This window comes from Coregonus clupeaformis, unplaced genomic scaffold (genome assembly GCF_020615455.1).
Source record: "Coregonus clupeaformis isolate EN_2021a unplaced genomic scaffold, ASM2061545v1 scaf0034, whole genome shotgun sequence".
Classification (NCBI taxonomy): Eukaryota; Metazoa; Chordata; class Actinopteri; order Salmoniformes; family Salmonidae; genus Coregonus; species Coregonus clupeaformis.
The window spans coordinates 951,291-975,352 of NW_025533489.1; the positions used below are offsets into that span (position 1 = coordinate 951,291).

A 24,062-nucleotide genomic window follows, 5' to 3' on the forward strand; every position below is an offset into this window, starting at 1 on the left:
AGAGAGAGAGAGAGACTAATGTGACGAACTATTTTTAATATTGCAGTTATATACTAATTGTTGAAATGATTTCCTACCATACCACACACTATCTTCTTGTAAAAATACAAATTAAATTAAATATTACAACTAGTACAGATAATCTTGGCAGTGACTCCCATCACCCTGGTTAGTAGGTCGGCAGAATTCAAAATGGCCGTCTCTTACCGTTAGTTACCCAGCCGTGCTTGCACTGGTCACATGTACGCAGTGGATCTTTCCTGGCTGGAAACACTCACAGGTGCAGTTCACCAGAGTCGCAGAGAGTGGCCTGTAGAAACACAAGGGGAGAGGGAGAAGAAGAGAGAAAGGCCCACGTCAATCAACTGCTCATACAGACAGAGGTTGAAGGAGCAGGAGAGGACAGAGCTCAGGCTTCTAGAGCACTCATCAATCAAGCAATCACACAGACAGAGACGAAGAGGGTTTTACAGATGAACCGTAATAGACGTACACAGTAATACATCAACGCTACAGTCACACATAGAGAGCTAATTTCTCAAAGAGATTTATGTACTGCAATAGCTTAGAATTTTTCAGCATAGTTACAATTTGTTTATATGAAATGACATTTTAATATTACAATTGTGTGTATTAATTTCCCAAATCAGTCCCTGTTAAAGCCCTCGAATTCCCTATCTTAGTTTCCCTCAATGGCCTTTGTATTTATAATCTAATATTAATTATTTAATTAATTTATAACCTGACCCCACCTGAACTGACAAACTCTTTTATTTTCTCCTCATTGAATATCTAGCTTGTTTTGACTAAGTCACCATTACTCAATACTAGAGGCTGAACTGGAGCTGATAAAAGCTTTTAGCGGTTAGAGGTTAAGTGTCTAGACAGCTCAGGAGAGTCAATTCAGTTCACCAGAATCTGAAGCACTGGTCTGATAAGGCATCACTGTCAATCATAAGTGCTTAAAGTCTACAGAGTCCAAGGCGTCCATTTTACAGGAAAAAGAGGTCTGTTTTACAGGAAGTTGTTTTAAATGCTAGGCTAATTTCACCTCTATGGTGGAGAGTTTTATAGTGTGGATTTCACTGATGGAAATGTCTGGTTGACAGCTAAATATAGTTGGCATATGGTCCGCCTTCACCATTCTTCTGTGGGGTCTGTGTAGCAGCGTTAACTACGAACAATATCCACCATGAACAAGGATTTTGAAAAATGACTGTGTTAGAGGCTTCCAAATGTATACAGCTCCAAGCCACACATTTCTCGTGTGCGAATTCTGGAAGGGATAGAGGACTCTGGACCAGGAACGAGGGAGAGAAGGAAAAGGGAAAAGAGGGGAGGAAAAATTCCCAAAAGCCAAAAATGTATATTAATCAACGTTGGCACCCCTTGCCTTATCATTCCATTGTTATGTTAAAAGATAGAAAGTGATAAATGAAAATAATTATCAAACTCTCGGTCTTCGAACAAATTGCTTAAGGGAAATATTTGTGGTTGTAGTGGATTGGTGTAGCGAGACCTGCTATGGAAATCATCCCTTTTCAGGAAGAGTTTTATTCTAAAACAGCCAGTCAGCGCTAACATTTTCCTTCCAATATTTTTTGTAGCCATCGACTCACAATCCTGAATCACAGACCCGAATGGGGCCTGAGGTGTTGATAACATTTGTAAATAAATAACCTTCGCACTGATTCAACAGCATACACCAGTTGTATGTTTCACGTTTGGTGAAAAGGATGTGATCAATCCCAAATGTCTAAAGTCTGTTTCTGCGTTAGACTGCTTAAGGCTGCAAATCTTCTGTAATCACTGAAATTACAGAGTAAAAATTCAACCACGCTTGTAAAAGGGAAATTATGTGTATTGTGGTAGATGATGGATGTGATTGCGGTCTATTTATATTGAAACAGAATCACAATCATATCAGGTTCTTTGCCATCGTGGCAGTATGCACAAGAGTGTGTGTGCATGCATACATGCGTGAGTACGTGTACATGCGTGTCGATAAAGTATTTGCGTCTTATCCCCACTTCAGAGTAAGTCTGCAGCTCTTCTCTGCACCAAAGAGTCGCAAAACCAAAGGTAAGAGGCTCTTCTAACATTACATCAACCTCATACTTACTCTTACACTACAGTCATAAACCAGCAGCACTTTCTAGAACTGTCAATTTTACCTCACACTCTAAATATCTTATCTCACTGCAACGGTTTATCGCCTGTGACTGGCAGTGTGACAGTGAGCGACACACACACACACACACACACACACACACACACACACACACACACACACACACACACACACACACACACACACACACACACACACACACACACACACACACACACACACACACACACACACACAGGAGGGTGCGTAGTCCATGATACCCAGATGACCCATATTTCACAACAACCCATGCAGAAAGCACTCCATCGCCAGTTACACACGTCACTGAGGGTCAGCAATAACACAATCATAGGAACCAGTGTTCACTGTCCTGCATATGACGAGACACACTTATACCACATTCAAGTAACATTCTAACCTTTGCTAGTGTATTGTACCTGTTCAGTACTGTAGCCACAAGCAGTCAGCGTTTTGTAGGACCGAATATCAAACAGAATGACATACTGTAACCATGACTACATATAATCCCTCATGCCACGGTGTAGCCATGTCATTCTACTGCGGTAAATCAAGTATAAAAAAGTGCCACTCCGGCGTGTAGCACCGGCCGTAACCATAACATGACCGTGACGTGGCGGATTTAATCCTAGGTCTTTTAAGCCAGATTAGCAGGATGGAGGTATCAAAGTGAACCTGAGCTAATCCCAGATTAACCATCAAAGTCCACCCAAATACACCACATCCACCAGTAGGTTGGCATCTGGAGGCAGACAGGGACATCATTTCGTTTTTTGGCATGGTGGGGCGGGGAGAACACCTTTAGTGTCAAACTGGTTGTCTATCACCCAGGTGTGGCGTTAAATCAAGCACCTACTCTCGTTTCCAACCATGTAGCTAATCTGCAGAGAAAGCAGTGGTCTTTGCTTTCTGCTCTGATTGTTTGTCTACCTTGGGAGCTGCGACATGAGAGCTGAATCAAAGGAAGTGTTTATTTGGATTTGTCCGGCTTGCTAACATGTTGGACTTTGCTCAGTAATTCTCTATTTATTACACAATTACACACACATAAGTACTTCCTCAAAACAATATGATCTCATTTCTATCATCTTACAAACCACAATTCAGAGGTCAAAAGTTGAACAGTATCAGGTTTCCTCAAACCAGCATTAAAGGCTAAACAACACTTGCTAAAGCCATTGTATAAAACAGCGGCAGCCAGAGATGAAGTGAAATATCCCACACACATGCACCCCCCTGTTTACACCCTTGGGGCTGTGTGATAGTTGTTGAGATAGTTAAGGAAGTGCGTCTAATATAGCAATTAGAGCCCTGGTGTCTGCTGTACTGCTGCTGTGACAAGGCCTTCTAATCAATGACTTATTACGCTAGATAGCCTAGCAGCACCTCTCATATCTCCCCATTAACCAGACAGGCTGAAATATTACAGGGGTAGTTTGGGGAAAAGGCCACCTCTTCTGCTGAACAGACATTGGGAGAGAGAGAGAGGGGGAGAGAGAGAGAGAGAGAGAGAGAGAGAGAGGGGGGGAGAGAGAGAGAGAGAGGGGGGGGGAGAGAGAGAAAAGAGAGAGAGAGACGAGAGAGGCGAGAGGCGGGAGAGAAAGAGAAGAGAGAGAGAGAGAGAAAAAAAAAGAGAGAGAGAAAGAGAGAGAAAAGAAGAAGAAAAAAGAAAGAAAAAAAAAAAGAAAAGAAAGAAAAAAAAAAAAAAAAAAAGAAAGAAAGAAAGAAAGAAAGAAAGAAAGAAAGAAAGAAAGAAAGAAAAAAAGAAAGAAAGAAAGAAAGAAAGAAAGAAAGATCATTCAATGACAAATCACCAAATCATCTGATTTTCTCGCAACCTACTACTGCTCTTAGCTAACTTACCTCCTGATTATTTGGAGTGTGTGTTCTTTCTTAACAGAGACTGTCTGCAGCTTTACAAGAGGGGAGTAGCGGATGTGAATGTAAAACAAAGTTGGCCTTTAACAGGACTAGAGAGGATGGGAGTGAGGGAGTCAGTGGGGCCTCCTCTCTCTCTCTCTGGGGTCTCTGTGGCCAGGGTCTGGAATGGAGCTGATCTGGGCTGGGTCTGGTCCTGCACAGTGGACATATTTGTCACCGCAGCCCGCGGAGGAGGCGCAGAGGTGTGTTATCAACAGCCTGACCAGACAGATACTGGATCATTAGTCACTATAGTGTCTCGCCAGAGTTTCCTCTCTGGCTCACTGCCTAAGGGGGCCAGTGAAGGAGAGGACACAGGGATAGAGGTGAAAGTGTGTGTGCTGTGGGGGGGGGACATCCTGGCAGGGAGGAGTGTTCCGTCCATTCTGTTACCTTCCTATGGGCTCAGAACTGTCCTTGTAACGTTGAGACGTCTACATGACATTTCATTGTCAACTCGTTACCATATGACACCTTTAAATGTCACCTCCGTTAACCTCAACCTATTTCAATGTCAACTCTAGGGAAACCTTCATTATCCTTTTTAATGTCAACTCCAACTCCCTCCCACCCTAAAATGGCCACTCCCCTAACAGCCCCTTTTGTCTTCTATTACAATACAAAACCACTCTTGTCGTCCCAAAAGTCCACCCCTAACTCCTCCTCCCTGTATCCTCCATGTATGCAGAGGGGAGCCAACAGACCAGCTGGGAGAGGCTGGATGGTTATTGTTCCCTGTCTCCGTTGGTGGAAACCTTTTACCCATGTTGAACATGGAACCTGAATACATTTCTTTGGTAGAGAGTAAAAGCAAAGCCAGAGTTAAATGAGATCCTGTCTGTGTGTGTGTGTGTGTGTGTGTGTGTGTGTGTCTGTGTGTGTGTGTGTATGTCCGTAGCAGCTCAAGCTTAAATGTGTCTGCAGGTCACTGTAAAACACTGGGAGCATCTTGTCCTCTCTTCTACCCGCAAGATACTATCTCATTCATGAGTTAGCTGCTGAAATGCTCATCCGCTTCCTGCCAGAAATGTGTGTCCAACGTGTGTAGGAAAAGCAGGCACTGTGCATGTCATAAAGCGACCCTGTGGCTCTCTCTTGGAGGAATAGTCTCAGGGCTTCACAAGCGTCCATATTGAGACCAGGTGACAAATAAAACTGCGTAGGATAAAGGGAGGTCTTTTTGTAGGCATGGTGCCACACATTCGGAGGCAAATTTTTGCTTGTTTGACTTTATACGTTAGGTTTGACTTGAAACAGAGCTTTCTTGCCTTTCAAAATGCTGCTGAGTAAACAACAATTAATCATTTGTTGGCACAACTTCAGGTATAAAACTCATGATTTACAAGAGAAAATGTAGTCAATTTCGAACACAGGCCCCTGCTGCGTTTGAAATCCCCACAGCACAACATCAGTCCTCCATGTCAGTTCTGGTTTGCTTTGAGCCCCACAGCTTGCTTGATCGCAATGGCAGGGTCCCTGTCCTATGTGCAGCTGTGCATTTGGGCCTCTGTTTCTGAGGCAGAGGACCAGGATTATGCTAAGAACCAAATGGGCCGTGATTCCCAGTGGAGAAAAAGAAGGAGAAAGAGAGAGTAGAAGAAGAAGAAAAGCATGTATTTTCATGTGTTCACCTAGGACCCCTCTTTTCTTTATTTCCTCTCTTTCTTTCTTTTTTCTTTCTTTTTTTGACAAATAGAAAATGAATAAACCTGTCTGTTGTTGCCGCAGGAGTCAGTCTTGTCGTGTCTTTTTTAGTTTTTGCTCCTGACAGATTTTGAGATGCATCACGTTGTCATTAAGCACATTTATTAATCTACCCCCTCCTGTTATTGTGATCGAGTCAGGCCAATTAGAGGTATTTGTTTAATTTCATTCGTTCTCTCAAGCTATGTTAAGCACAACGCTGCTTACATCTGAGCAAAAGAGAGAGAAAGGACCATACTACAGAGGAAAAAAATGAGAATAAAATAAACATAGAAGAAATAAAAGGATTCTGCAGGGAAAGATGAAGACAGATGAATTTCAGATGTTTTTGGCACGCCCCTCTCATTCCTGTTGTGCCATATATGCCATAGCAGTCGGATTTCATCGCCAGCTGTGACAGCGCAGTGGCAGAGCGGAATACCAGCGAACCTATACGGCCCGTATAGAGTCCGAGTCCTGGACCAAGATCCTAGTGTTCCTGAGACCTGAAGCAGCGGAGATGACAGCGGGCGGGCCACACATGCCAGTTCTGAGACATCAGACAGACTGCAAGGCCTCATGGGTATTGGAGAGACAGAGAGGCGTGGCCGCGACAATGTTTTTGTCCTGTCGGCGTCTTGACAATGAAATGAAACTGGTTCTGACCCCGGCTTGGAAAAATCTAAACTGAGTTAGACATTTTACCTTTTGATTTAGAACTTCTGCTCTTGTGTCGTCTATTGGTAGTGGTTATCAGTATTATTATTTTACATATATGGATATATAAAAGAAAAGATACACCCCAAAGAATAATAAATATAGTAATACCCTACTTCAACTTTCCTTTATCCTAGACCTAATATTTGTGTTTGTGTCAAATGAAAGTACTCACAGTATTTGGATATGGAGTCACCTTCACCCCCCACTAACAGATCTTCCCTGGCAAGTTTTAGTCACCCAAAACCAGATAGTTCTATTGATATGTATCCTCCTTTACTGTAGCTAAGAAAGTCACAGGAAGACAGATATTTTGGTGGTGGTGTGAACACCTCTCAAAGACACGTAGGTGAAATGGGATCATGATGAAACTTGGTGAGTGTATTCCAGGATAGTCATGCTTCACTTAAAGGAAAGGACCCAGCTGGATAGCCTATTGTGTAAGACAGAGACACGCACACAGACAGACAGACAGACAGAGAGAAGAAAGGAACAAATCACCAAATCTGCTTATCTCTTAGTCATACTACAGCTCTCAGCTAAACACTAGATAGATACAAATGTGGCGTCAGCTCAAACGGGGAGGGTTAATATCAAGTGGAGAGGTGTTGGAGAAGAGCCTCCATTGAGCCTCACTCCTTTTTATGCATTTTCTGAGGAGAGGGAGAGAGAGAGAGTGGACAATCTCTTTGTGTTCAGACCAGCCCAGGCCATGGTCCCTCTTAGCTCTCCTCAAAACCAGAGAATCAAACTACATGTGCCCAGTGACAGCACCCGTGTCCAGAGACACTAGCCCAGTTCAAAGGGAGCCGGAGGAAGGGCTTGGAGAGGGCTGAAGGGATGGAGAACCCAGGCGTTACAGTGGTGGGGGCCAGTGTGGTGGAGGGTGGATTGTTGGAGGAGGTAGGAGGAAAGGAGGGTGGGTGGGGGGTGGAGACCAGAGGGGAGGTAGGGCGCCAAGGGGAAAATTAGGGAATAAGGTTGAAGTAGGGTAAGGAAGGGGGTGGGTTCTGGATAGGACGGGAGGGCGGCCTAGCTATGAGGGGGCGGCCTGTGACAGTCTCTATCTTTCTTTTCCCCTGCCACGCCACCTGCTGATCTTGTCCAGGTGTTTTATAGCTATCTGGAGGCACTGGGAGTGCAGACGGAGAGAGGACTCTGCCAATCCTTTTGTCTGGATCCGCGCATTCCTCACCCACAGATAGTGGACATAGACAGACAGACAGACAGACGGACAGACCAGGCAGGAAGCACAATGTGGACAACACAGATTACCTTCGTTACAAGGGGAGCACTATGAACACAATGTATGATACGTTGTTGGTAATTAAAGGTATTATTAATAAAGCATTAATACATTATCAATAAATTATTATTAGTAGAGTTATTATTGATGAGTTATTATTAGTAGAGTTATTATTAGTAGGGTTATTATTAGTAGGGTTATTATTAGTAGGGTTATTATTAGTAGAGTTATTATTAGTGAGTTATCAGTGTAATGTAGAAGGAGAGATGTATGGCTTCAGGTAACACTGTGTTAAAAATGAGAGGACAGGAAAACTGCTTTTTCTCTTTAAATGTCTGTTTGTGTTTTGCATAGATGTCATACTGGGTGTTTTTTTTTTTTACCATACCTCTCACTCACAACAGAAAAAAAAACAACTAAAAAAAATGGAGTCTTAAAATAATTCCCATAAAATGACTGTAGAGAGGGAGGAGTGGCTCTTACATGCTATTTCTACTCTTACTGAACATTTTACTGTTCAATGTACCCTGAAACTACGTAGTAAAATAAGGTATTAGGATGGTGGATAAAAGAGTAAAGTCTCTGGTAGTGCCTTGGCCTGATTACAAACCCACACATAGAAGGAACCTAATCATAGAGTCCACTCCAGGAGTTCTGTCTGTATTAGCTTATTCAATGTACAGGAACTATGCACGTGAGTGTAGAGTGGTTGCCCTCCAAATATGGGACACGACTCATTCAAGTACCTTAGACTCAGATCAGCTTAGAAAGGAGTCTTCAATTACTAAAGTTGGAACCAAGGGGGGGATGCCACCAATAATGTCCCACCAATACCCTTTCAGGTTATCTAAAATCTCTTATATAGTTTCTGTATTTATTTTTTCTTAGTGCCTTGTGTTCTTGAGCGTAGCCCTGTCTTTCATTTTTGTTCATTGATTTCACCTGTGTTAGTTACTCACCTGGTCCCATCAGCTCCTTGTTAGTTCAGCTCATTCTGTTTGTGCCTTGTGAAGTATTGTTCGTTTTGACTCTACTAAGACTTTTCCTAGCTCGTTTGTGAGAACCAGTTATATTCTTCAGTCTAGTTTTGATTCTCCTGCCTGTTTGCCTACCTGTGTATGACCATTGCCTGCCTGTGACCACGATTCCTGCCTTCTGCGAAAGGTGAAATAAACCCCTGCCGGCTCTCAGCATAAATCCCCTTTCCCGTATCACTACAGCTGCGTTTGGTTGTCATTCAATACTTTGCTAATGCTTAATTTAAAACATGCAATCTGATAATCAAAATATAAAATGGTGTAAATTGGTGCCTTTGGTTATGCATGACCTGTAACAATAGTAACATTTGACACATTTTCTGGTCATTCTCTAAAACTGGTGGAGAGGAGGAGTGTGGAGGAGGACAGAAGGTTAGTGTCGCACACCTGCGTTGACTCCACCCCACTGACCTTCAGCCTATCAGAGTGTCCCTCCTCACCAGATAAGGGCGACACGACTCCTTCCTGTCCTGACACCTGCACTGATTGCAACACACTATGGTGGTTTGGTCAAATCTGGCACAAACAAAGTCACCCACTAGCATTTACCTGCAGAGACAAGTCCAGCGACCTTAGAAGTGGTGACATGTAGTCTAGAATTCAACAGAACAGAGAAGTTCTGAAGGTTTATGGCTTAGGCCACTCTGTTCTTATGTTGTAACTCAACGCAGAAGCCTAGTAATAGTTAGTATACGCGTGTTATAATAGTCTTCAACTGGACTGCCATATGGTATGAATACATGACAAGGCTGCGTCTGGGAGGTAACTGAAGGAGCGACACGACCACACAGTGGGACCGCCAGCATGCTGCTATGAGAGAGCAGCAGGCCCAGAGAAGTGAGGAGGAGAAAGACGGGAGGGAGGGGAGGGAGGGAGGGAGGGAGGGGAGGGATGGAGGGGAGGATGGATGGAGGGAGGGAGGGAGGGAGGGGAGGGATGGAGGGAGGGAGGGAGGAGGAGGGAGGGAGGAAGGAGGGAGGATGGAGGAGGGAGGAGGGAGGGGAGGGATGGAAGGAGGGAGGGAGGGAGGGAGGGAGGGAGGGAGGGAGGGGGAGAGGGAGGGGAGGGAGAGGAGATGGTTTTTGGCAGAGTGGAGGAGTGTTAGGGATGAAAGTGTGTGTGTTTGTGAGAAGGGGAGAGATGACCAGCGGCATCTGCTCTCTCCTAAACACACACACACACCTGAAACACACACGGGAGGTAGTCAGAGCCTAAACATCTCGCACCCTCAGCTACCCATCAGGAAGGGGACATCTCCGTTGGCGAGCGGTTGTTGGCGTGGGCGATGGGACACACAAGGAGGAGGCTTTGGCCAGGGGAACTGCGTGGCCGGCCGGGACAGAGAAGACTCCCCTGGTGAACTTTTAGTCAACACACTGGTCCCCACCACATACACACACACTCCTCTGCTCTAACTCATACTCCAACCCCCCACTCCAAACCTGAGAGTCTTGGAAGAACTCCCTGAATTTAATCTAGTTTAATATTTTTATTTCGCCCGTTTTCTTTTCATAGCCAAAGCCTGTTCTAATGGTTTGTAAATAATCTCCAGATTATGTATGTGTGGGGATTTTGCATAAACTAGAAAACTACCGTGTGTTATGTTATTGATTGGCCTGGGTTCAAGACGCACGACCCACAGCCCAATATTTGTTTCTTTCTGAGGAGCTATGTGCAAACAATTGTGTCAGTGAAAACGTTAGCATCTAAACACCTGGTTTTCCTCACAGAACAGCTGTGGTAATATAAGCTATGTTGAATCAGAGGACTTTGTTCTGTGACATCATTCACAGCCACAAACAAGCACCTTTTAAGGTATCACTCCATAATGACCGTTCCATTATGACATCAACACAAGCTTGCACGAAAATAATCCAAATAAGGTAATTAATTTAAAACATCCAGTTCCAATCCAAAGTTCCATCTGACCTTTGGCCTCAGACATTCAGATAACATCCTCACACACCTGGATTGCTGGATGTCTCGGCTGTCATCTGTAATTACCTGCATAGTGAGATGCCAGCTCTGATCCACACAGGAGGTCCCGTTTCCAGATACTGCTATTCCAAAGGTTAATATTCCTCCCATTAGACTATACACACATTACTGAAACCCGCTAGTGACAGAGAGATAGACAGAGAGAGAGGGATAGAGAAGAAAGAAAAGAGTGAGACTGCGCTGTACTCAAACCCCCATGGCTACATTACCCATTGACAAATGTGCAAGTGTCCCTCCCACCTCCAGCCACACAGAGAAGGAGAGGAGAGGTATGTAGTGTATGACTAAAGGAAAGTCCATCTGAGCACTTAGTTCTTTATCAGCCTTTACAAAGTTCACAGATAGAGGGGACTGAAAGTAAGAGGCGAGACAATGTCTCAGTGTCACAGGTCAGTCACCGAGAGAGAGAGAAAGGAGGGGACGAGGAGAAGAGAAAGGGGGAGGGAGAGAGAGAGAGAGAGAGAGAGAGAGAGAGAGAAAGGGGAGAGAGGGGGGGAGGGGGAGAGAGAGAGAAAAAGGGGGAGGAGAGAGAGAGAGAGCGAGAGAGAGAGAGAGAGAGAGAGAGAGAAAGAGATAGGAGGACCAGTTGCGACAATGAACACTCTCCAAAAGTGCCAAGTGCACTAATATTTAGTCTTAGCGATGCATACCAGTATTTCAGTATCTAAACATTGCAGTTCTCTATAGAACTTCACCATGAGGGCAACTTCCAACTTTCAATCCACTACTACGGGGGTTGAATGACTTGCTGCCTGGGTTACAAGTTTTAAAACCAGAGTGAGGCAGACTGAACATATGCAACAGGGTTGGTTGCCAGGGTTCAGGTGCCATCCTGTATATCGGCCAGGCCAAATTACCAACACACTACCCAGGGGCCCTCCTGTCGGTCACCTCATAAGAATGGGAGGGCTTCTTTTGTAATTATAAAGCTATCGACGACTACGCTCCACACATTTGTGTGTCTTCCCGGAAGCTTCTAGCATCCAAGTAATTATCCGAACAAATTGTGACAGACATTTTTATTGCCACCCAATCATGAAATAGCTGTAGTGGGCCTCTCTTAACGAGTGGCATGGCCAACCCTGCCCCCTCCGTCCCCTCAACTCTGATTCCAGCCTCCCATATTTATAATTTTACCACATCCCCTATATGCTCTGACCTGGGACTGGTGCAGCAACAACATGCAAGGGACCTTGCTGGCCCTAATGGATCGCATGCGTTACAGCAGTAAAGGCTGTAAGCATTACCAACTTCGACACTCTCTCTCTTGCCTTGGCAGTGGTGGTGGTTGGTGGGGATTTGGGAGCGAAGCAAGCAGACTTCATCTGAGTGCAGCTGGACCAGAGGGGAGGAGGTGGATGAAGAGATGGGGAGAGTGGGGGAGGGACAAGAAACCACAAGACTTCTTGTTTCCAGCTGCCTTTCTCAGGGCTGGATTTCTCTCCTCCGGTTTTCGCAGGCTTCTTTTTGTCCCCTTTTCAAAAGAAAAAAAGCACCACCCCTCTCGGCCCTCCTCCTTGGCCATCTTTGTTTGGACAGGGCTCTGGAGCTCAGAAAGCTCTCTCAGATGCTAGTAAAGGAAAAACCAAACAAACTGGCTCTTGCACACTCACACACATACACAAACTCACACACACACACCGTGTCACCATAAAAAAATACATTCCGCCCACAAGCTCACCACCCACATATACTTGACACATATGTTCATATTCAAACAACATGCCAACTACCATCGACCAGGGACACATTAGCATGGCAGGAAGAAAAAGAGACCCCTAACTCCCCCCTTCACTGTGGCCTGTAGCAATAGGATATAGGATGCATTATTTTTGACATCGTGTGTGCCTCGGGTACTTCGGATCACGGCGCAAACCAATTTAGAACATACCTCGACATGTGTTACCTCTTTTTAATGTTGACTTTATGCAGCTCTCAGGTGCTGATATACCTGAGGACCCAGAGAAAAGGGCCCTAACCGGGCAAGCCCTGGCCCCAGCTTCCCTTCTTCGTTAAATAACAAACACCCAGAGTGATCGTAGAAACAGAATGGCTTTTTGGAAAACACAGTGCCACAATAGAAATCTATAAAAACGTATTAAAATAAACCATAAAATGTTGTCCAGCGCTGCCTCTAGCAGGCGTTAAGTCCCCCCTCCCTCCTCGCATGAGTGGAATGTTATTTGTCGATTCCATTTCCTTGCTGTGTTCTTACAAAGCCGTGGGATTTTTGCGAATGAGAGACTCTCGCCCAGCATTGATCTAGTAACATATGGATTTAGTAAGAGGCAAAAGTGTTTCCTTGAACTAGCTTTAATTAAGCTATTGTTTCAATTAAGTGGCTAACTGCTACTGGGTCTGTGTGAACAGCTAGAACTGATATAGAGCCATTAAACCATTGTAATTTAGAGAAATGGACAAATAGATAGAAAAACATTGCTGAAGATGTTTCAAATGATCATGGCTATAATGATTTAAATAAACATAGATCAAATATATTGAGAAAATTCTAATATTTCAGCCTTAACATTTGTAGTAGTAAATGTTTTAAGTCCTTGAATTTGGCATTTAGACAATACCAAATAAGAGAGGACTCTGGAGAGTCTCTCTCCAATCTTCTCTTAATAGAATTAATAATGAGACTAGTATATTGATGGGGGTGACTGGCGTTACGGCTTGGATAACGTTTACACCGTAGAGTGTCTTTGTTAGGATAGCGTTTACACCGTCAGGGTATTTTGGGATAGCGTTTACACCGTCGAGGTCTTTGTTGGGATAGCATTTACACCATCGAGGTCTTTGTTGGGATAGCATTTACACCATCGAGGTCTTTGTTGGGATAGCATTTTACCATCGAGGGTCTTTGTTAGGATACTTGTTACACCGTCCAGGGTCTTTGATAGGATAGCATTTACACCATCGAGGTCTTTGTTGGGATAGCATTTACACCGTCAGGGTCTTTGTTAGGGGATAGCATTTGCACCGTCAGGGTCTTTGTTGAGATAGCATTTACACAGTCAGGGTCTTTGTTGGGATAGCATTTACACCGTCGAGGGTCTTTGTTGGAATAGCATTTTACCATCGAGGGTCTTTGTTAGGATAGCGTTTTATGTTTTTTATGTTGCAATCGAAATGTGTTGTTTGTGATCTGGCAGGTAGGCCCCTGGTTGGTGATCGTCTCGGTAGGTGTGTCTATGTGTGTGTGTGTGTGTGTGTGTGTGTGTGTGTGTGATGTGTTCATTACTGTGCAACTGTGGCTTTGGAGGAGCATGGCGGCTTCTTTAGCCTTTTCCCTGACTATGAATAAACAGACTAGAGATCGGAGAGATGGGAGAGCGGTGTGTGTGTGTCAGCCATGCCCAGGCCTGTGTGTGTGTGTGTGTGTGTGTGTGTGTGTGTGTGTGCAAGGCTGACAGAGAGGGCTGCTGATGCCATGTTTCAGTTGAACCCTTGAAGTGGAAATTAGTAACTAAGTGCAGTTCTCACAAAGTCAGCAGACTCACCCCCCACACCCCCCTTCCCTGACCCCCTCACCTCACCCATGCCCACCCTCTCGACACCCACCATCCGCCACCCTACCACTACTGCAACCCTGAACTCCTCTGATCAGAATCCTAGAGTGACACGGTGCCCGGGAGAAGAGGACGGAAACAATCCGCTATAATTTCCACTTTTTATTTTCCATTAAATTGGATACTTAGGAGAGAGAGTGAGAGGCAGTGGGGTGATTTTCCTCTCTCTCTCTTCAGGTGGTTGGTCTTTGTATTTGCCAAGGCAGTAAAGCCACGCGGTTTCTGAAAAGAGCCCAGTCAAGTGGTTTTATGCTGGGAAGCACATTCACTCATGAGAAAAACACTTGCGTTCAAACACGCACTCGCGCTTAAACACACACACACACACAAACACACACACAAACACACACACATACACACAGGCTTGGTGCTGGACGGCAGAAAGAGGCAGAGAGACACATAGTGGAGAGTAGTGGCACTCATACAGCTGGACTATAGGTGGGAAGGAAAGAGCACTCTCACTTCCTGTATGTATCCGCCATCTTCCAAACATTCATGTAGTACAAGTAGAAACCTAAAACATCAACGTGAGCTCACTGACATTGGGCATTCATTGGGCACTAAATGGGCATCGTCCAGCCCTCCAATATCATCATGACACACCCCTCCATTAATCTCATTTTCACTAAGGGGAAGGTTACCCCTGAAGTAAGTACTTAAGTGTTAGCCCATGCCAAGGCCCCCTCACACAGGCAGAGCAGAGACAGTGCAGTCAGTGTGTTAGTGTCTCTAACACTTCAGCTGTGGGAAAATGCCCCCAGCCTCCCAGGCCAACTCCCCTAAGGTCTACCACAGCTTGCCAGTCGCTGCCAGAGACAAGAGCTTTTGGTCAAATAAAAAACACTCCAGAGAAGCAGCCAAATGTGTGCAAAGGCCCTCACATCACTTTATTTTCATGTTATGGGAGGAGAAGTATTTTCTTGTGCCTGAGACATATGCTCGGTTGAGAAAAAAAAATGCAATGGCGCCAGAGGTTTGTGTGTGTGTGTGTGTGTGTGTGTGTCTTCCAGTCAACCTTTTACACTACCTCAAGGGCGCTGACATATTGTGATCCATTCTCCTAATTGTGTTAGTGTCATTTGCATGCATGCATGTGTGTATTTGTGATATCATGCAATCTCTGTGCATGAGTGTAAAGTCCCTCTTTCCATGTGTATGTGTGTGTGTATGTGTGTGTGTGTGTGTGTCCTCTCTCTTCTGCCTGTGTGCGGGCACCTGAGGTCGATCGATCTGGCAACCTCCCCAGAGCTGCGGCGACAGCTGTGCGGCTTGTGTTGCCGTAGCGATAGGCATCATGGGCTCGTGTGCAGCCTAATTGGGCCGATTACTCCAGCCCGCCCCGGTAACCTCACTGGTGGTCAGAAAGTTAGTGGAGCTGAAAGTTTTAATCAGCAGACCAGAGCTTCTCCTCTTCCTTCCTCTATATTGCACACTATCAGCATCACTGACAGCCACTTCCACATCTATCTGGATTTGGGATGTGTGTGTGGTGTGATGGTAACATATTTTACAGTGAAAATATTCAGATGAAAAATGTTTCATTGAAATCCCAATGTTCAAATCAGGAGATATGGAAATTTGCTAGCGTAAATATTTTCTATTTTAATTACAAAGATGTATTTCAATTTGAAAGCTGTAAAAAGTTAGACATCACATTTGTGTCCATAACTGTTAATTCTCTTTTTATACCTAAGTAGATTATCTGTATGTCTATGCTTGGCTGTACTTTACAGTGCTCAGTGTATAGGCTAGTATGTGGGAGGTCAAATTAGTTAGGATGTGGAGAAAGCCCAGTGGTCTTCCTGTGTGTAACTATGTAACGATGTATGTGAGTGTGTGTGTATCATGTATCCCGTGCAGACAAGGGTATGGACTGAACTCTGTGATCCCCTCCAATAAGTATGTGAACCGTGTGTGTGTGTGTGTGTGTGTGTGTGTGTGTGTGTCCTTGCATGCATTTAGCCATATCCCCTTTCTAAACGTCTCAAAGAGATCCTTTTCCACTCGACCGCTCCTCCATCCCTCTATCCTCCAGAAACATTTCCCCTCTCAAAATTAAACATAATATTATTTTTGCCTCTCATCCCTATCGGTAGTTAACTTGCTAATTTAAAGCTGCAGCTCAACCCCGACACTTTCCAACACTTCATCTCGCTCCAAGGAGCTTTTGGAAATCGCGCTCGTAAAAAAGAGGAAAGGCCCGGAGCGGCTAAGGTTTATATTTCCCTCAGAAGAATGGGAAAAGATGATTCCTAAAAGCGTCGTGGGCTCCGCTGGGGACTGTGTCGTGTCCCAGGAGGCTGTGTGCATGCAGCAGGCCTTGCATTACAATGATTTGCGGTGGAAGGGCCCCGTGTCGGGGGAATCAACAAGAGGCGAAGGCGACAATGAGAGGCATGCTGAAGAGGAAGAGGCTAAGCTAGTCAACCACTTCACAACAAACACAAGAGAAACACAAGACTTGCTCTCCCTCCCACAACACTAGTAAAGAGAAGAGCTACTGCCACTGGTCTTGGATCAGTTCTGAATATGTATGAATAGAAGATAACTGTGAGGGGTGAAATCTAAAATCTGACTTCAGATCAGATCATGTAAGGTAATAATGGTATGGTAATAGACATGTTATCTAGTTGGGTCTAATAAAAAGCATGAGCTGGCGCACCCCCAGAGAACATCATTTTGTGTAGAGGTGCTGTCTAACAGGGGAATAAACTGTAACCTATAGAAATAAATAAAGAGAGTCGCACTCTATATATATATAAACTCCCAGTGATTTATTGGGTAGAAACACCAGCGTTTCAGCATCACTGTGACTGTCTTCTAGTTGGGTCAGTACCGTCCCAGGCATGCTCAAATACAGTGTGCCATCATCATGGCTTTGTCTTCTAGTCTTTGGACCGAGGCGGGTGTGACAGAGACAGGTGTGGCTCACACACCTTTTATCTTAGCGGCGGCGGTGGTGACACTGCATGGCGGTGTTCATCGCGGCCTAGTCTCTGTTGCCATCTTGGCCTCCCGAGCGTGCTAATCCCAGCTAGCTTGTGCTTATCTCAGTGTTGGCTTGGCCAAAACAGAAGCACCCGCCACCTCTTTATTGCTTTGTTTTTCATGTCGTTACAAAGACACCATGATTACTTTTGCAGATCACCGCTGATTTATTGTTGTGTTAGGACCAGTATTTGTAAATTACGTGCCAAATACTGGAGTGTCTATGTGGTGAAATATACAGTTGTAGCTGACTGGTGATGCAGAGGTGGGAAAAATAGATACATTGTTTAAAAGGGGAGGTAGAGAAAGAGAGAAAAAGAGAGACGCAGTGGCTAGCCCTTGTCTCCTTACACAGTCATTCATATTCCACTCTAAATGGGTCAAATATGCCTTATTAGCAGACAGCACCAGGACTAAGCGCTCGCAAAACTAAGCAGCTTATGTCTCTTTAAGTGTCCCAGATAGTAAAGGGGAGTTAGCCATAATGAAGCAGTCTTGGAAATGGTGTCATTACAGTCAGTTTTCTCTGTAACAACACTCCCAGAGAGAGAGAGAGAGAGAAGGAACTTAAGCTGGCTCTCTCTGTCGCTAGAGCTAATTAGCGTGCGTTAGCCAGTTAGCGGAGACGGGAGCCGCCCGCCCGTCCCTGTGATGTGGAGTAAAAACGCCAGGAGGCAGGGACCCATTCACTAATGACCCTTCCTCCCCTACGGAGCGCCCCTCGCCATCTTCCCTGCCCCATGCCACACGCTTCCGCTTCTGCCACCCAGGCACCAGGAGCACGCAGCCCTCGACCGACAAGAACCAGCCGTCATGTTGCCGAGGCCAAAGCAAGGCGGGCACCAGGGAGCATAGAGCACAGACAGCCAGGGTCAACTGGCATCTCTCACCAGCTCCGTTGGAGCGCTCGCTCGGCCAGGCAGCCTGGACTCGTAACCGAGGTGACAGTGACACCAGCTAACACCCCACTTTCTCTCCTCTCCCTCACACACACACCAGGCAGATTGACGCGCGGGCTAACAGATTCATCAGCCTGTGATAATAGCTCAGACAGCTGGGGTAAGAGAGGCACTAGGCTACACCGCTACCGCTAGCTGCCAGTTAGCCTAGCGCTCCTGCCTTCACTATGCATTATTAACAGGGAGCCTCTTGGCACTTGCTTAGCGACTCGTAGCCTCCGCGCGGAGCGCTAACAGAGCGCTAGCGTATCTCTGTCAGTGTGAGTAAACAAATGGCGGGGACACGGGTGTGACAGAGGAAAAACGTTCTGCCACCTTGAACCACGAGAGGCACAGGCGGGAGACGGAGGAGGAATAAGGGAAGAGGAGGAGGGGGAGAAAGGGGGAAGAGGAGGAGGGGGTGGCAGCATTCATATTTAATGGCTCCTCTCCAGTGTTTGTCCCCAGGCCAAATGCTGCGACTACAGTCTGCTAATGTCAGAGTAGCACTTAACCAGGCATTTCCACCGTGTCATGTGCATTAGGGAATACACAGAGAGAGATACGGAGGGGGCTGACATGTGGAAGGTACAGGCTAGAATCACAAATAGGACATGGATTATTGTTACTGGAGCTGACATGTTTTAGCCCACATTATCAAACAATGCTATGATCAATTAGAGTTTGTTGTGCGCACAAGCAATAGCATTTGTGTGTGTGTCTGTGTGTCTGTGTGCGTATCTGTGTGTGTCGGTCGTGACTGTGTCTTTAAAGCCCGTGCTGCCTCTATTCTGGTCCGTTGATAGCAACCTGGTGACAATGATGACCTCAGCACCTCAAAGGAGACGCTAGATAAGACACTCTATGGATCAACAGAAGAGGCATCACACTCACACACTCAAAACACCAGAGACAGAGACAGAGACAGAGAGGGCAGAGAGAGACAGAAAAAGAGACAGAGACAGAGACAGAGACAGAGAGAGAGCGGAGACAGAGACAGAGAGAAAAAAACCCCATGCCATATCACCAGTATTTCCTTATTATAGAAGTCACAGTATTTAGTTGTTTTCCCCCTAGGTTTATGTAAAGGTTTATGGGAGAGTTTAGAAATGGGACAGTGGCACCATGGATTTAGACTGACGTGATAATATGGCTGTGCCAATTTTGCTGGTATGACTGGAATGGACCGGACCGCTCTGGTCACCCATCCCCGAGTTAATCATGTTGTCATCAGGGCATTCCCTTGGCACTGTCCCCCTGGCACACAGAGATCCTGGGCAGGCCAAAGTAGGCCCCTCGGACATGGCTGGCATGCTTCCGTCAACACTGAAACCAACAGGGCAATACTCCCCAAAGGGAGGGGGCACTGGGAGGGTGAAGTGGACTCTTCTACATCCATCTGTAAATTTACCTCCAAGTAGCCTATAATCATTATAACATGAGACTAATATAGATGGAAACAGGCCAGGAGACCAGTCTTAATTGCGGAAATTGTATGACATAATATAACGCATCAATAATAGGTAATAATATATCTATAGATATTCTCATATACTTTATGCATTAAACATTTAAATGTACAATGCCTTTTTTTTAAACGTGCAGCTCGGGCGTGTTGTGGCTTAAAACCGCACAACCCCTAATAAAGATCCCACAGGGAAGTCAACTATCAGTAAGAGGAAGTAAGATTAAATCTAAAAAGTAACCCAACCAATTTTAACACTTTACTGACCGCAGACCTCTAGGCATGTCAAATGCCAAAGTATGTCATGGTATGGTTTCTACTCGACTTTGTTTATCATGATATAGTGCATTTACTTGAATTTAACTTGATAAGGAGCCAATATGAGAGTTGCACCATTGTTTAGTTAGTAGACTTCTTCAAAGTAGAGAAGCTGTAGCTTAAGAAATTGAGTTCACAGAGCATAGTGAGAAGGATTGCGGATGGTACCGACAACGAGTGTGTGAGCCGAAACCAGATGAAACAGATTCATTACATTGGTGTTTTTCAGTGTCTGTGTGTGTGCGTGCGAATCTGAGGGAGAGTGTATATTATTAATCTTGTTCAAAGGCAGGTGGTTTTAGCAGTGAGAGGGACATATTTCGAGAATGTGAAGGGAGATAATGCTGTAGAGCCATGGACTTAACACACAGCGCTAATGAGACTTAATACATAGCGCTAATGAGAGATAACTCCAATTAGCAATTAGCTTCGACCAAAGCAAAAACAATAGAGACCAAATCAGCACCAAGACTAACGACTAACCAAACGCAAAGACATCTATGGGTGAGTTTAGTGCTTAGCGCTTAGCTTAGCACCATTTCACTCTGTGGGATCCTGAAAGGAGGAAACGAGAGAGAAGAGGGAGGTAAGAAAGGTAGTTTTCCCCTCTCTTCCAGTAGAACAATCTCTTATCATCCTTCGTTATCCTTCTAATGCTCCCGCTTTTTCCCACTATTTCTGGTCCCTGGTTCATCCATAATTGTCTAGCCGGAGTGTGCTATGTCGCTAGGCTAATGCAGGCGGATTGCCGTGATGTTTTGCCAGGCTATTTATGAGGTGAATGACCACTTACACCCCCCAGTAGGTTAGCGTTAGCGGCGGCGCTACTAAATCTGGGCTAACCGAGGCTAAAGGGAAATAATGTACTGTATGTCGAGTGGGTGTAAAATAAGAAACCAAAATCAACACTGGCTTTTCCATCCGCTTATAGCCCACTTGAACTTACTTAGTATAGCTGTGGTTACAAACCGTAATGCTAATCCGAAAGCTAATTCAATTAACTTACAGTACAATAAATCATCTACATCCCCTTTAACTCTTCACACTTCAAAGGCAGTTTTCCACTGCTTGTTAGCAAGGAGCCGTGATCTGAGAGAGCCCAGAGCCGGGCGGTGCGACTGAGGCAAGCCCAGGTCTCAGGGTCTGTCACCCAGTGATCTAACCTAAGGAAGCTCTTTGTAGGCCTGTAGTGTCTCTGTGTCTCCTCAGTGACTGCTGGGATGGGGTCCTAGCTACACACACACACACACACACACACACACACACACACACACACACCCTAGCTGCTGTGTTCCATGCCTGCAGGTGACAGCAGGGCTTTGTGTTGTCTAATCCTAGATGGGCTACAAGACATTAAAACAGTGAAGTGATCTCTGAGCTGTAGTTGCTTCCAGGGATATGTCTTGTCTTGTCTTCACACTGATGGGAGGTTAAAACAGAGGAGTAATTTCTATTTTTTTTCTATTTCATTTCCTCAAACAAACAGCAAGCGGGGCCTTGGCTGCTTAGGATGCCCACCTCCCTGCCATGGCTGAAAAGCCTCAGATCCCTCGACCACACACGGCTGCTCTGCCCATCTCATCACTAGGGACTGTTACTATCTGAATATTGTATGAGGAGGGAAAAATCTCATTTGTCAGGAGAAAGCTGTTACGAGACTCGGCAAGTCTAATGGGCCAAGCCAGGCCAGCGGTGGTGGAGCTACGGCCCGGGCCAGGCGATGCCAAACAGCGTTAGTTCTCAGTGGGATTGCTGCAGATTCTTTCATCCGCTGGTTGTTAATGCTAGCAGACGGTCATTACCATGTCTTTGTTTGTGGGGAGTCCCAGCTGTAATCGAGAGGTCTAGCTAACACTCCCCAACCTCTCCTCTCTCCTCTCCCACTCTCCTCTCCTCTCCTCCTCCTCTCCTCTCCCTCTCCCTCTCCTCTCTCCTCTCCTCTCCTCTCCCTCTCACTCTTCTCTCCTCTTCTCTCCTCTCCTCTCCTCTCCTCTCCTCTCCTCTCCCTCTCCTCCTCCTCTCCTCTCTGCTTCTCTCTCTCTCTCTCTCTCAATTCATTAATTCAATTTAAGGGCTTTATTGGCATGGGGAAACGTATGTTAACATTACTTAAACAGAGCAAGTAGATAGTAAACAAGTGAAATAAATATAAATATTAACAGTAAACATTACCTCAAGTTCCAAAGACAAAAACATTTCAAATGTCATATTATGTATATATATATATACAGTGTTGTAACAATGTGCAAATAGTTAAAGTACAAATGGGAAAATAAATAAACATAAATGTAAGTTTGTATTTACAATGGTGTTTGTTCTTCATGGTTGCCCTTTTCTTGTGGCAATGAGTCCTACGTCTTGCTGCTGTGATGGCACCCTGTGGTTTTCACCAGTAGATAAGGAGTTTATTCAAATTGGGTTTGTTTTCGGAATTCTTTGTGGATCTCTGTAATCAGAAGGAAATATTGTCTCTAATATGGTCATACATTTTGGCAGGAGGTTAGGAAGTGCAGCTCAGACCTACCTCATTTTGTGGGCAGTGTGCATAGCCTGTCTTCTCTTGAGAGCCAGGTCTGCCTACGGCGGCCTTTCCTCAATAGCAAGGCTATTACTCACTGGGTCTATACATAGTCAAAGCTTTCCTTAAGTTTGGGTCAGTCACAGTGGTCAGGTATTCTGCCCTTATGTACTCTCTGTTTAGAGGCAAATAGCATCCTAGTTTATCATTATTTTTGTTAATTCTTTCCAATGTGTCAAGTAATTGTCTTTTGTTTTCCTCATGATTTGGTTTAAAATTCAGTTGTGAATTGTTTTGTTCTAGGGCATGTTTGTGTTTGTGAACAGAGCCCCAGGACCAGCCTCACTGAGGACTCTTCTCAGTTCATCTCTTTGTGAGTGATGGCATTATGGAAGGTTTGGGAATCTCTTCCTTTTAAGTGGTTATGGAATTTTCTGGATTTTGAAAGTCAGCGGGTATCGGCTAATTCTGCTCTGAATGCATTATTTGGTGTTTTTGGTTGTACACAGGATACTCTGGACAGCTTGTGATGAGGTGAGGAGAGAGGGGCAGGGGGGGGGAGAAGCTAACGCATCTCCTCTGACCAGTAAGGTCTATTTAACGCCATACTGATTGAGAGAGAGGAGCGAGGAAGAAGGAGGGAGGGAGAAAAAAAAGGAAAGAAAGGAGCACAGAGGAGTAGCTTGCTGCTCCTGATTTATTCATGAGAAGGAAGCAGCCATGGACACCCCCACCCCACACACACACAGTGGGTTGGGGAGGTGTGTGTGTGTGTGTGGTGTATGCTTAGGGAAGGTATGCGAGCCCTGATCCAAAATCTCTCACAATCTCACTCCTCAGCCAGAGAAAGAGTGGCAGGTATGCAGGAGGACTGGTGCTATAAACATATGCAAATGAGATACCAAAACACACACACACACACACAGCCAACACACACACAAAAAGAGCCACAAATACAACAAGTGGGAATTAGGACAGGTACAGCCTAATCAAGTTTAATATATGCGCAAAACCACTTCACGGTTTTGTACTAATAAAACTCACATGTGTAGCCCACACTGCGTTGGGTGACCTCCTGCGGCCCACCAGGCCCCTCTGCCAACGTGCCCAGGTCATTCCTACTTCACCAGTTATATACAGTACGTGATCCATAGACATCTATCTACCACAGCTTTTTGTGTCTTTAATAACTGACAGCGGGTTAGTGTACTTTTATTTAGATTATAATGGTTGACATAGGGATCCCCGGAGAGCTGATCCAGAATCAGACGTTAAAAACAGAAAGTGTCTAGCCGTGTACAGTAGGACAGATGTGTGTTGGAGACACACCAGAGGAACAGGAAAAAAACATTTGACGCGGGCGTACAGAAACGACACACAGTAGGGGAGGTGAGGAAGAGAAGAGAACAGAGAGAGGAGAGAGGGAGAGAGGGGGAGAGAGAAGGAGGGGGAGGGAGGGAGAGAAAAAAGAGAAAAAAGAAAAAAAAAAGGGAAGAGAGGGGAGAGAGAGAGA

The 24,062-nt window shown here is 45.2% G+C and overlaps 1 pseudogene; it reads right to left on the minus strand.

The window, feature by feature from the left end:
• Positions 1–23,665, minus strand: part of LOC123481209 — an 81,633-nt pseudogene extending 57,968 nt beyond the window's left edge.
• Between the last annotated feature and the right edge of the window lie 397 nt (positions 23,666–24,062).